This window comes from Pelobates fuscus, chromosome 13, assembly GCF_036172605.1.
Source record: "Pelobates fuscus isolate aPelFus1 chromosome 13, aPelFus1.pri, whole genome shotgun sequence".
NCBI lineage: Eukaryota > Metazoa > Chordata > Amphibia > Anura > Pelobatidae > Pelobates > Pelobates fuscus.
The window spans coordinates 103578960-103592491 of NC_086329.1; the positions used below are offsets into that span (position 1 = coordinate 103578960).

General features: G+C 45.2%; 1 protein-coding gene across 3 annotated transcripts in view; it reads right to left on the bottom strand.

Annotated features, from left to right (window-relative positions):
- The window catches only part of SETDB1 (SET domain bifurcated histone lysine methyltransferase 1), a 51381-nt gene extending 38148 nt beyond the window's left edge, over nucleotides 1–13233 (bottom strand). For all 3 annotated transcript variants that reach the window (XR_010086302.1, XM_063439807.1, XM_063439806.1), the window contains exon 1: nucleotides 13046–13233. The gene's annotated coding sequence lies outside the window, so the exon portion shown is untranslated. The remainder of the gene's footprint in view (nucleotides 1–13045) is intronic.
- Between the last annotated feature and the right edge of the window lie 299 nt (nucleotides 13234–13532).

The following is a 13532-nucleotide window of genomic DNA, read 5'->3' on the forward strand; positions in this document are numbered from 1 at the left end:
AACATTTTGGACTTCGTACCTCCCAGGTGATTTATGTAACGGACCGCCGACACGTTGTCCATCTTGAGGAGAACGCAGCAATTCGCCCGCCCTGGGGTAAGGCTGCGGATCGCGAACGCCCCTGCCAGGAGCTCCAAGCAGTTGATGTGCAACGACTTCTCCATGTCTGACCATCTGCCTCCTGTGGAAACGTCTCCACAACGAGCACCCCAGCCGTGTAAGCTGGCATCGGACTCGATCACTACGTCCGGGATGGAGCCGAAAATGGCCCTCCCGTTCCACGCCTCCATGTGTGCCAGCCACCACACCAATTCGTCCCTGGACTCCGCGTCCAGGCGTATCCGAGATTCGTAGGAGTGACCTGACCGAAGGTATGCCCCTTTGAGCCGCTGGAGGGCTCGGTAATGTAGTGGACCTGGGAAGATCGCTTGAATAGAGGCCGCGAGAAGGCCAATTATCCTCGCCAGTTGCCTGACGGACAAATCTGGGACGCGAAGAGCCCTTCGAATTTCCTTCTGGATGGCTCTCACCTTGGGGCCCGGTAGAAACAGAAACTGTCGGACGGAGTCCACTCTGAAGCCCAGAAATTCTATGGACTGGGCGGGATCCAGGACCGACTTGTCCCAGTTGATCAGAAAACCTAACCTCTGCAACAGTCTGGTAGTCCACTCTAGGTGAAGAAGGAGATCCTCCTTTGATTGGGACAAAATCAGAATGTCGTCCAGGTAGATAATGAGACGAACCCCGCGGGTTCGAAGGAACGCCACTACCGGCTTCAAGAGCTTGGTGAAACACCAGGGAGCCGAGGAGAGACCGAAAGGCAGGCAGGTGAAGCGCCAGCGACGCCCATGCCATGTGAAGTGGAGATAGTCTCTGAACTCCGGAGCAATAGGGACCGTGAAGTAAGCGTCCTTCAGGTCCAGTTTGGCCAGCCAGTCCGACTGGCGTAGAAGGTCTCTGAGGCAGTGTATACCTTCCATCTGGAAGTGTTGGTAACGCAGGAAGGCGTTGAGGGGACGAAGATTTATCACAGGGCGAACTCCGCCCCCTTTCTTGGGCACCAGGAACAGATTGCTCGTAAAGCCCTTGGCGGTGAACGGCAGTTCCTCTATAGCGCCCTTGGACAACATTTCTGTGACCTCTGCGGAGATCATCTCGTCCTGATCTGGTGGAAGAGATAGTTCTCTGGGAGAATAAAACTGGACAGGCATGGAAACAAACTCTAGGCGATACCCCCTTACGCACTGCAGAACCCAAGCATCCGAGGTGATATTTTCCCACTCTCGGTAAAATAGGGCCAACCTCCCCGCTACTTGAATGGCAGGGGAAGAAAGGGTACTTACCATAAGGACGTCTGCCGGGGTTACCGCAGCGGGAATACCTGGAGCCCCAAGCCCGACCTCTGGCCGGGAAGAAGGGAGGGGTTCTCTGGTCCTGAAATCCCCGGGAGGGAAAAAAGGAACCTCTGGTTGCGCGGAATGCGCCTCGGAAACCACGGCCGGGTGGACAGTTCCTGCTACGCCCGGCCCCTCCGAAAACCTTAGGCGCGAAGACGCGCTTCATATTCGCCTGTGCCTTGTCAATGGCAGTGAAGGTCTTGACAAAAGACCCCATGTCTTTAACAAAAGAGGTGCCGAACAGCAAACCCTCATCGGTCGGATCAGGCTCCGCCACAGTCATAGTGGCCAGTTTAGGGTCTATCTTCAAGAGGATCGCTTTACGCCTCTCAGTGGACATCGCCGTATTGGCGTTCCCCAGTAGGTATATCGCCCGTTGGACCCAACCTATGGCCACATCCACATCAACAACAGAGTCTCCCGCTCTAGCAGAGTCGAGGAGCTCATAGAGCTTCGACAGGGGTCCCAGCGTATCCAGGATCTTGTCCTGGCAACCCTTTAGGGAATGGTCAAGGCCCTTCTTAGATTCCCACCCCGACTTATTCAAAAACTGGGCAATCTGCGGATCAATGTCAGGGGTCTTGCATGCAGAGCCCGGGAGGGAGGGTCATGGGCATTCGGCGCGCAGCTTATTGCGGCCTTCCCTAGAAAGGGGCGTGCGGATGCGTTTAGCCACATATTGGGCAATATGATCCGGGGGGACCCATTCAGCGGACCGGGGGTGGCGCAAATCGTCAGGGTCGAACAGGGGGTTACCCTGTGGGTCAAGGATCGCCTTGGCGTCCCCGGAGGGGCCTAACAACTGGCCCCGGTCCATGGCGGAGGACCCCGAGGGGGTGACGCCCGTAGGGGGCAAATCCTCGCCAGAGTCATTATCATCAAAGGAGTCGTACTCCATAAGGTCGGATTCATCGTCCACACTCCGGTCGGTATCCGACCCATCATCAAGGGCTCTAGCCCGTTTCCATAATCTAGCCTTTTTAGCCCGGCCAGGGGCTCTTTTGCGCGTGGGGTGCGCGCTGTGACCGCCTCCAGCGTGTCAGTCATGGCAGGAAGCACCTGCATAGAGGAGTGGGAGCCGACATTCTTAGACTTAGTCCTTGCCTTACGGGCACCAGGCACAGTCTGGGCAGGGGAAGGGGAACCCACACCTAGGGGGGTAGTAGGGACCATATTAGGTAAAACCACAGAATGCAGGGACTGTGAGAATGAGGAGGAAACAGCCCCCATGGCTGAGGCAATAGCCTTCTGGATTGAAGAAGCCATAGTGGCCTCCAGCATGGCCTGAAACTCTTGAGAGGCCATATTACCCTCAGGATTATCTGAGTGAAAGTCCCCAGGGGGGCCTACAGGGCCATCCTCCCTATCCTGCATTTTTGCAAAACCACAGTGAGCTTAAGTGAAGAAAACTGACAAATTATACTAATGGGAGAAAAAGGGTTGAGTAACCCACAGAAATAGCAGGGAGAAACAAAGAAGGACCAGACCGTCAGAGTGCCAGGGGACCCAGAGGACGAAACGAGGCGACCGACCGCACGGCAGCACTGCAAGCAGAACGGAGTCTGCCCAAAATGGCCGCCGCACGTGAGGGAGGCGCTCGCGACCGGGTGCCCGGCGGGGGAAGGGGCGCGTGCACCTGAGCCGCGCGGGCAGCCGGCGAGAAGGGAGAGGAGAGCACTCAGCCGCGGCCGAGGGCAGGAGACGGTCGCGGCAGCGAGGCAGAGCCGGGTCCCGCGCGGGAGAGCGGGAGAATAGGGGAGGGAGGGGAAGGGTGGAAAAAACCTCCGGCTAGAAGGGTAGAACCCCCAAGGAGTCCGAGGCACTGACGGTACAGGTCAAGACGGAATAGAGTGCACAATAAGGCAAACAGAATAAATAAATACAAGATGAATACAAATACATGTAAAACACCAAACTGAAAAATCAGAATCAAGAGCAAACAAGTAACACTTATCTGTCTGAGGAAGCAGCAAAGAAAAAGGGGGATTGTGGGAGACACAGGACTTATATAGCTACTTCCTCTACCATGTGATCGGCTACCCGTTATGCCTATACAGTTTTTCTTTCATTTTGACAATATTTATATTCCTCTATCTTTGCTGCTGAGGAAATAAAGAAAGAGTTATGCATAATATGAGCCTCCGTGTCTTTAATAAAATCTGAGAGCACTGTGTTACACTGAACACAGTGACACTGACTGACATCGAAACCAACCCAAAAATGTGACAGGTTTTGTATGCTATAAGAAGTTTGCCTATCAGCTGAATGTAGTTTTTTGGTTATGCGGTTGTTAAAAAAATTCTCAACGACATCTTTGAATGCTTAAAAGGAGATGATCTTTCAATCGCTTCAATTCTTGGAAAGGTCAGTCTTAACCCCTTAAGGACCAAACTTTTGGAATAAAAGGGAATCATGACATGTCACACATGTCATGTGTCCTTAAGGGGTTAAATAACAAAAACCTTCATCTTCCTTGTTCATCGCCTTCAGAAACTTTAAAAATCAATGAAAGAGAGGCAAAATTATATTTGTCTTGTTGACAGAATAACTTATTCTTTAATGTAATAAAATGATACATAATAGTTAAAGGCGATTATGCGAGAAGCAGCCAAAAATCTATTAAATAAAGCTCAAATTGATTCTCTGGAAGTAATGCAAGATGCAAATTCACCAAGATCTCTTAAGCGTACATAACTATTTATGGTACAGAGAGAATAAGAACTAGGTTCTTTTCATACTCTGTATGTTTCCGTGCATATACATTTGTTTTTTCTTATAGACAACAGTTACCTGTAGATAAAGTAAGATGCGACAGTGGTGACTATCTGGAAACGGAGTTTGGTGGTATTATTTTACATCAACTCATTAATATGTAAGTACACTCTTGAAGCAAAATATCTTCAGGACGTTCAACAAGTTGATAAGTATGTTTAAACTGTCCTTAATTAACTGTGCCTATCTCACGCAGGTCCCTAGACCCCATCATCATCCTGCGAGATCCTCCATAGACCTCAGAGCTGTACTCTCGTGCAAATTATGAAAAAAAAATCAGTGATGGTCACAGAGCCACTTTAACATTTTTGAGAATCCTTACTGGCAGCAGAAGTAATGCAGACTTCCACCTCCATGACGCACAGCACCTTCATAGTAAACACTACGAATATGAGGGCTGATTATTTAATACGCTCCTATAACTACCAAGATTGAATAAACTAAGAGAGAAATTAGCAAAGAAATCAATGTGAAAAATAGCAGGTACAGGACTCAATGCAGTTACAATTCGGTTGATAGTGAATAAAACGAACCTCGGACGGCGTTTATCACCTCGACTAACGAAATTTTAACCAAATGGAAGTTACCAACAGCAATTTTGGCATTTACTGAAAGGTCGTGTGTGCAGCATGGAGGAGATTATTAGGTACGCCTTAAAAACCTGTACCTAATAATCAGAAGTGAAAAGGAACGCCAATATATTACATTTCATTTGCCATTAAAAAAATACAGTGCAGACAGTTTGCCAACAAAAGCTATCATTAACCATGAATTAAGTTTCTGAAATCTATGCCTGTGCTCCCCTGATACCACAACTGGGCAAGCTGCCAGGGACAGGCATGGCTGCCAACGCTGATACCACTGATGAAGTATGTGGGTGTGGCCACACAAGTAAAGTGGGGACAAATCAGAAAAGTGGTGTCAGATTTTCTGTGTTTACACACCGCTGGCGTAGTAACAGGATACACAATGAATAAAGGCTACATGAGGAGAACGTACACAATGCTTGTGTATATATTAAATATAAAGGGTATTTTGTTCCTGGTACATCCTACAAGCAAAGAAGGAACGACCCCAAGAGATAAAATCCCCAAGGGTCATAGGTTTGGAAGTCCCTGGAAGTACTGTGTATGTATATATTGAATTAAAACATAACTTTTATTCATCACTTTATCATGAAAATTGTAATACAAGTGTTTCGTGATTGTGAAGCTTGTGCAACAAGAAGAAAAAAAACAAAAAAAAACCCACAGGCTAATAAGTCATATACTGATTCAACCCTATAATAGATTGGAGCCCAGATAGTGTGCTTAGAGCATATCACGAATTACACCATAATGGCATGCCCCAAGAAAGGGTCCGTAGCTCTACACAGAAGAGGTAAGCCGTGCGTGCTCTAGTCTACAGTAACTTATAAATTATGGTGAGTACAAGGTGTCTTAAGCTAATCGCACTTATGCACATCTATGGTATGTGCCAAAATGTCACCTTTTATGTTGACCCTAGTAGGCTATATTAACAGCATAAAGTAGATACCCCAGTAGCCAGCTCTAAACATCCGGTATATAAGCATAGCCTCTAGGGTCAAATAGATAAACTGGAAGGTAGACGGTGGTCCAAGGGAAACCCTAGGTGGGGGAGTTTAAACCCTACATCGGTGCGGTCATGCCGGAATACCCCGTATTAAGTCCCCCACCATAGCCTTAGATCCAAGAAAGAGCTAAACGGCTAAGGAATTAAAATAAGAAAGCCTGTCTGCGAGCCTGCCTGTTACAGCACCTGAGGTTCCTAGTTGGTCTCCCATACAAGTACTAACCAGGCCCAAGTCTGGATGGTTTCTGAGATCTGGAGAGATCCGTCACTTTCAGACTGGTATGGCCGTAGGGGTTACTATACTATATACTTCTTTGTTTCACATCCTACAAGCAGGCTAGTGTTATAGCGGGAAGGATGTGTTTTAAGTACTGGTTAGCTAGGATGGGGTAGTTGGAGAGTATATCCAATCACAGCATTGACACATTTCCCAATAGGATTTTTAATTCAGAACATAAAAATGGCTGACACCACATCTGCAGTCAGAAAAATAACCAACCAGGCCATTCCAAGCTACTGGTGTAATGGAACGGAGTGCTCATAATTTGTAGGTAAACTGTCACCCAACACGACACTAGCTAAACTAAGTATCAATTTAAATGCAAGCACAATTCTCTTAAAATAACGTGCAGCAACCATAAAGACTATGTGAATTAAAATCAAAACAGGATTGTTAACTAAATGATGTGCAAAAATATACAGTGTGTTAAGAATATTCAATAATTCAAATGTGTTTAAAATCAACGTGTCCCTTACAAATCAACAATAAACCTTTACGGTGGCTCTATATTAGAAATATATTATTCACTAATTTGTGTCTATATGAATCCCAGTCACAAGAAAGCAATGATATAAAGTGCCAGGCTCAGGAAGGATCAATTCCACAGGCTACGTTGAATCCCAATGACAGTAAGCTCATCCACATTGAATGGAAAAACAGCCAGTCTTCCAAACACTTAAAGCAAGAAGTGAAAAACAAGATGGAAAGTGGGGGTATGAATAAAATGCGAATTATTAGCAGATGCGCCAGTATTCGGTTCAATCTCTACCATTTTCTCCCCGCTCCGTCTTCATTCACCTCAGGGTCCGACGCAGAGTTCTGCCCGATGGAGGAGGTGTGGGTAAGATTCATATATACAAACGTGGAACTTCTTATCATATTCATTTGAACTATTGCCCTTTAAATCTTCATTTTTAGGTTTACTTGTAACAAGGAGCAATACTGGTTCATAAATATTTTTGTTTTTTTACAATGTATTATGCCAATAGCATATTTTCTAATATAGAGCCACCATTGGAGTTTATAGTTGCCTTACATATAACACTTTGGGTTTATATATTATTATAGTGTATATTTTGGCGCACCATTTAGTTAACAATCCTACGGCACTAGCTAAACCCGGGGATGCACGCAGAAAATGCATAAATAAAACAAATACACTTTTTTTTTTTAGTATTAAGATATAAATTGGGATGAAGTTCTCCATCAATTAGAAAACATAAAAATAAATAACTCAGACATTAATCATTTTATGAGCAACATCATGCTACTAGCCAGGCCTATTGCAAAGTTCCTCCTACCACGCAATTCATTGATATACAATAACAGTATGTGCAGCAGCCCTCCGAGTTAAAAGAACATGCTGGACACTATAACAATTTCAGAAGTGTCCAATTACCAAACCAACTTGTGAAATGTACGCTCTCAGCCTATCAGCCGTGCCCAGTCCTAGAATTCCGGTTTCAAGCCTCAGACTCAAACAGATGTGGAGGGGCAGAGGGGACAGGCGTTGGACAGAAGACTATGGGGTTCAACCGTTCATTTGTGGTGTAATACCTGAAAGTAAGCTGGCACCAGGGGCCTCCTGGCATCCTTCATTTCAATGAAATTGCGATGAGATTCCATTAAATCACAGTACTGGTTAGGGATCGACCGATTATCGGTTTTACCGATATAATCGGCCGATATTCGGTATTTTCGGCAATATCGGTATCGGCCAATAGGGATACCGATATTGCCGATAATACCTCCCAGGACCGCCAGGCTCATTACAAGCCCGGCGCTCCTGGGGGGATGGGCAGCAAGCACTTACTCACCTCCCAGCAGCTCCTCCAGTTCCCCAGTGTAAATCTCGCGAGACCCGCGGCCAGCTCTGACGGCCGCGGGTCTCGCGAGATTTACACTGGGGAACTGGAGGAGCTGCTGGGAGGTGAGTAAACGCTTGCTGCCCACCTCCCCTCCCCTCCCCCAGCTAAGCCAATGCCACTGGACCACCAGGGATTAACATATCCCCCCTCCCTGGCAAGGCAACAAGCAGGGAGGGGGACAACAAAAAATAAAAATTAAATATATAAAAAAAATTATAATTTAATATAATTTTTTTTAATAAAAAAAATGCCCCCTCACACATACACTATTATTATACACATACACTACACAAACACACTGTGTATATAATGCAGTGTGTTTGTATAGTGTGTGTATATAATGCAGTGTGTGTTTGTATAGTGTGTGTATATATATAATGCAGTGTGTTTGTATAGTGTGTGTATATAATGCACACTACACAAACACACTGTAGTATATACACACACACTGCATTATATACACACTATACAAACACACACTATACAAACACACTGCATTATATACACACACACTATAGAAACACTGCATTATATAAACACTACACAAACACACTGCATTATATAAACATTACACAAACACACTGCATTATATAAACACTGCATTATATACACAGTGTGTTTGTGTAGTGTGTTTATATAATTCAGTGTGTGTTTGTGTAGTGTGTTTATATAATGCACACTACACACACACTCTGCATTATATACACACACTACATTCACTATACACACACTACACACTCTGCATTCCTTATATACACACACTACACAAACACACACACTTTGCATTTAGTATATACAGCATGCACTTTACACACCCTGCATTCACTTTACGCACACTACCCACACACTACACAAACACTCTGCTTTCATTATATACACACTGCATCCACTACACAAACACACTGCATCCACTACACACACATACACAGCTCCCCTGTCTAAACACACTGCATCCACTACACGTGGCATGTATATTTTGTGCATTTACCTTTAGAAATACCGTATTTTTCGCTCCATAAGACGCACTTTTTTTCCCCTCAAAAGTGAGGGGAAATGTCTGTGCGTCTTATGGAGCGAATATGAAGCTTTACTTACCTGTCTTGCAGCGTTGGCCGGCAGCACAGGGCGCACCGCGGTAGTGGAACTTGAATTTCATGTTCCGGTTTCCGGCGGGACTGAAAGGAAGTGTGCACAAGCTGAGTGCGCACTTCCTTTCAGTCCCGCCGGAAACCGGAACATGAAATTTAAGTTCCACTACCGCGGTGCGCCCTGTGCTGCCGGCCAACGCTGCAAGACAGGTAAGTAATTATGGGACAAGGGGAGGGGGACAGTATGGGAGAGGAGAATATGGGTAGGGGGGGGGATGAAGTCTATGGGGAGGGGGTGAGATGAAGTCTATGGGGAGGGGGTGGGTGAAGTCTATGGGGAGGGGGTGGGTGAAGTCTATGGGGAGGGGGTGGGTGAAGACTATGGGGAGGGGGTGAGTGAAGACTATGGGAGAGAGGAGAAGACTATGGGAGGGGGGGACACTATGGGACAGGGAAGATAAAAAATATTCTGTACAAACTGTCCCATAGTAAGAAACACTATGGGACAGTTTGTTCAGAATATTTTTTTTCTGGGTTTCTTCCTCTAAAAACTAGGTGCGTCTTATGGTGAGGTGCGTCTTATGGAGCGAAAAATACGGTAGTTTTTTTATTTTCCAAAATGGTAAATGTACAGAATATCTGCAAATTATATCGGCTATCGGCCTGAAAGTTCACAGAATATCGGTATCGGTATCGGCTCTAAAAAATCAATATCGGTCGATCCCTAGTACTGGTTAATTATGAATTTTATTTTGATTAGCATAATCTTCTTTAAGCCCCCCGCCCCCCTATAAATCAAGGGTAGGCTGCTTGTTGCAGCATTTGCAGTAGGCCCTGCATGGTGCCTGAACTCCACTGGGGCTGGAAAGATGGTTACTACAACCACACAGAGCTACAAGAGGCTGGTGCCACAATACCTGCTGCTTTTAAAAAAGCGTTGAGGATCGTCACAGGCACAATTACCATGACTACATTTACACTTGTGGAAATTTTGAGTCTAGGCAAGAGGAAAATTTAATCTTCCTGAGAAAAGATGAAGATTTGAATGATGAAAATGAGGAGAGAATTCTTTTAAAGGTCAGAAGACCTAGACGTGGACGGAGGTAGAATAAGACACAACGTTAAATGACAATTTCGATTTGACCCCAAAAAGTTATGAAGTTTTGCAGTTTTCGAAAAAAGAAAATGTAAAAAGAAAAAAACGATTAGTGTTTTTCAGCTAGAGAACGTCACTATTGCTGAACATGATACAGACTGGGAAACAAAAAGGATTGTTTATATACAGTAAAAAAAATTTATATATACATGTATTTATAAATTAATAGTGCTTGTTGTCATCGTAATTCACTGTTAGCATTTCTAACGTTATAATGTCCCTTTAAATCCCAATAGGAACAAAATGAATAGTGTCAAAGCAGAATAAAAACTTATCAAGGATGACAGGAAAGATTGTGCAACCCAGGTGAGTATCAAACCATTCGAAAATAGTTTGAAGGCATCAAGGGACTCCTGGCACCATAATTACTACACTACAGCAGGCTGAAGTGCCCATTTAACACACAAACTAATATTGAAATGATATTTTCAAACATTTGCAACCAATGTCATTTTTCCACAACAAGTGCACTTTGGTTATTGAATAATTGGATAATTATAATATTTATACTATATTATGAGACATTAAAATTATTGTTCATGCATAATTTATATCAACGTTGGTTAGACCAATATCATAGATTTAAAAAAAGGGGACGATTTAGATTGGAACAGTTCATTGCTGCTAATGTGTATATTCCTCCTGTTAGTGGAGACATAACTTTGAGGTGATAATTGTAGTATAAAGCTTATGGGGGGCAGAGATTAGTGCTGCCAGAATAGTTATATGCATTTATACCCCTTTAAGAATAGAGAACACATTGTATGGAACACAGGTACCAAGAGAAGGCAGCACCCAGGCAGACAGTAAGATTACAATATCTACTTTATTTGGACTCATCACTCACATTAATAATCATTACCCAAAAAGTGTTGTGATTCAATATGTAGAATTCAAATGTTGCCAGAGTGAATCCAAGTCATTACTCAACCAGGAATTCTGCAGCATCTGAATTCTACACAGTGTGTGTATATAGAGTTATAATGAGTACACCCGGGGTATATAGAGTGATAGTGAGTACACCCGGGGTATATAGAGTGATAGTGAGTATCCCCGGGGTATATAGAGTGATAGTGAGTATACCCGGGGTATATAGAGTGATAGTGAGTATACCCGGGGTATATAGAGTGATAGTGAGTATACCCGGGGTATATAGAGTGATAGTGAGTATACCCGGGGTATATAGAGTGATAGTGAGTATACCCGGGGTATATAGAGTGATAGTGAGTATACCCGGGGTATATAGAGTGATAGTGAGTATACCCGGGGTATATAGAGTGATAGTGAGTATACCCGGGGTATATAGAGTGATAGTGAGTATACCCGGGGTATATAGAGTGATAGTGAGTATACCCGGGGTATATAGAGTGATAGTGAGTATACCCGGGGTATATAGAGTGATAGTGAGTATACCCGGGGTATATAGAGTGATAGTGAGTATACCCGGGGTATATAGAGTGATAGTGAGTATACCCGGGGTATATAGAGTGATAGTGAGTATACCCGGGGTATATAGAGTGATAGTGAGTATACCCGGGGTATATAGAGTGATAGTGAGTATACCCGGGGTATATAGAGTGATAGTGAGTATACCCGGGGTATATAGAGCGATAGTGAGTATACCCGGGGTAGCAGAGTGTGTGTATATAGAGTGATAGTGAGTATACCCGGGGTATATATATATATATATATAGAGTGATAGTGAGTATACCCGGGGTATATGGAGTGATAGTGAGTATACCCGGGGTATATAGAGCGATGGTGAGTATACCCGGGGTAGCAGAGTGTGTGTATATAGAGTGATAGTGAGTATACCCGGGGTAGCAGAGTGTGTGTATATAGAGTGATAGTGAGTATACCCGGGGTATATAGAGTGATAGTGAGTATACCCGGGGTATATGGAGTGATAGTGAGTATACCCGGGGTATATAGAGCGATGGTGAGTATACCCGGGGTAGCAGAGTGTGTGTATATAGAGTGATAGTGAGTATACCCGGGGTATATAGAGCGATAGTGAGTATACCCGGGGTAGCAGAGTGTGTGTATATAGAGTGATAGTGAGTATACCCGGGGTATATAGAGTGATAGTGAGTATACCCGGGGTAGCAGAGTGTGTGTATATAGAGTGATAGTGAGTATACCCGGGGTATATAGAGTGATAGTGAGTATACCCGGGGTAGCAGAGTGTGTGTATATAGAGTGATAGTGAGTATACCCGGGGTAGCAGAGTGTGTGTATATAGAGTGATAGTGAGTATACCCGGGGTATATAGAGTGATAGTGAGTATACCCGGGGTAGCAGAGTGTGTGTATATAGAGTGATAGTGAGTATACCCGGGGTATATAGAGTGATAGTGAGTATACCCGGGGTAGCACAGTGTATATAGAGTGATAGTGAGTATACCCGGGGTAGCACAGTGTATATAGAGTGATAGTGAGTATACCCGGGGTAGCACAGTGTATATAGAGTGATAGTGAGTATACCCGGGGTAGCACAGTGTTTATAGAGTGATAGTGAGTATACCCGGGGTAGCACAGTGTATATAGAGTGATAGTGAGTATACCCGGGGTAGCACAGTGTTTATAGAGTGATAGTGAGTATACCCGGGGTAGCACAGTGTATATAGAGTGATAGTGAGTATACCCGGGGTAGCACAGTGTATATAGAGTGATGGTGAGTATACCCGGGGTAGCACAGTGTATATAGAGTGATAGTGAGTATACCCGGGGTATATAGAGTGATAGTGAGTATACCCGGGGTAGCACAGTGTTTATAGAGTGATAGTGAGTATACCCGGGGTAGCACAGTGTATATAGAGTGATAGTGAGTATACCCGGTGTATATGGAGTATACTGGCCGCCCACGTGGGTCAGGGTTGCTGAGCTCTGTACCGGCAGATAATGACGGAGGCGGTCACGCACTCCTCCCCCTCGGGCTCGGTGCGGCGGGAAATTCTTCCCTTCTCTCTCCTCCGGTTGCCGGGGCGACGAGCCGGAAGTCGAGCTCCGGAACCGAGCTCAGGTTCACCGAGCGCCGCCGGACGTGACGTCAGCGTCGAGCGCTCGCCAGGCAAGGAGTAGGCGGAGCTTAGCAAACAGCGCGGTTAAAAGAGGGGTGTGGTTACAGATCGATAAAGGGGCGGGGCCCTATGAACGCTGTAACACTTCGCTTACATAGCGAGTAGGTGGGACTAGTCAACTGCAGTAGGCGGGACTATAGGGTTAGTTTGCAGAGAGTGGGCGGGATTAGAAGTTTGGGGCGTGTTCCTACATTATGTGGGCGGGGTTAGAGGAACCCAGTATGTACAGGCAGTGCTTTGTGTCCATGGCAGAGGAGACTATGGGGGGCGGGGCTTTATATGGCCTAGTCATGGCACAA